The following is a 1,248-nucleotide window of genomic DNA, read 5'->3' as shown; positions in this document are numbered from 1 at the left end:
CTGGGCCGTTGGTCATGTGAGGCATTTGCTGGATTCACATCCGCTGTGTGGGTGCTTCGTTCTGCCCACCCTGGGGCAGTGCTGGAGGCCTGGGGGTGGGGGTGGAGGGCACTGGCTCTGAGCCCTTCTTGGGGGAGACCCAAGGCTCTGTGCCAGCAAGTGAGAGGGGCGCCCAGGGGGACCATGGGAGGTTGGCAGGCTCTGCAGGGCCAAACCTGGCTGCATTGGCTGCCACACCAAGTCCCCCAAGCCTGGTCTATAAATAGTCAGCAGGCCTGGGGGAGTCCCCTTCTATAAACAGCCCTGTCCAGGCCAGGCTGGGGCCCTGCCAGTCACATGGCCCAGCCTGAATTAGAACCCTGCCCCCACACCACCCACGGTGGTTGCAGTACAAGTCACCAAGCTTGGGGGCCCCTGCGTGACCTCCAGCAAGCCCTCAGGGAGGACATGGACTCGGCCACCAGGGTTTCCGCCCTGTGGTGTCCACACCTCACTGTGGGACCACACCATCCACAGACACCCACACTTAACGCTTGTACCCTTCCCCTCAGTGGAACAGTGCCTGGTGGGAATGAAAAACGCTGCGACCACTTTGGAAATCCTTTGGCAATTTCTTAAAAAGTTAAACATAAACTTAGCCTATGACCCAGGCGTTCCCTCCCCATGTGTCACAGGGCATGTTCACAAAAGCCTCACTGGCAACAGCCAGTGTCCACCGACAGGTGAGTGGCTACCAAACATGCCCTGTCCATATAACAGGTGCTACTCAGCCGTGAAAATGGGGCAGTGCTGACACGTTACAACACGGATGCTTGGAGAACATGCAAATGAAAGGAGCCACAAAAGGCCACGTGCTGTGTGGTTTCACTTATCTGGTATTCACAGAAAGCAGGCCTGTAGAGACAGAAGACAGGTCCGTGGGGGCCAGGGGTGAGGGAGAGTAGGAGGGAACCTTTTGGGGATGATGGAAACGTTCTAACCCAGACCACGGTGAGAATCGCAGCACTTTGCAAAGCTGCGGTCACAGGGCGAGGACACGTGAACGGTGCCCCTGGAGAGCGGAGCGCATTTCCCCACTGCTGTGGAGCCTGTTTGTCACATGCTCTGCCCCTATTCTAGGTGCTCCGCGGGCAGGCCTGCCCCCCACCCCCATCCCCTCAGGCCCCGCCCTCCCTCCACCCACATCACCACAGCTATTGAGGGCTCAGGCCCCCCCACATTCACAGAACACAACAGCCGCAAGCTGGG

The sequence above is a fragment of the Rhinolophus hipposideros genome (assembly GCF_964194185.1).
Source record: "Rhinolophus hipposideros genome assembly, chromosome: 5".
In the NCBI taxonomy this organism is placed as follows: Eukaryota; Metazoa; Chordata; class Mammalia; order Chiroptera; family Rhinolophidae; genus Rhinolophus; species Rhinolophus hipposideros.
The sequence above is the reverse complement of the archived record's forward strand: the minus strand, read 5'-3'. Positions refer to the sequence as shown.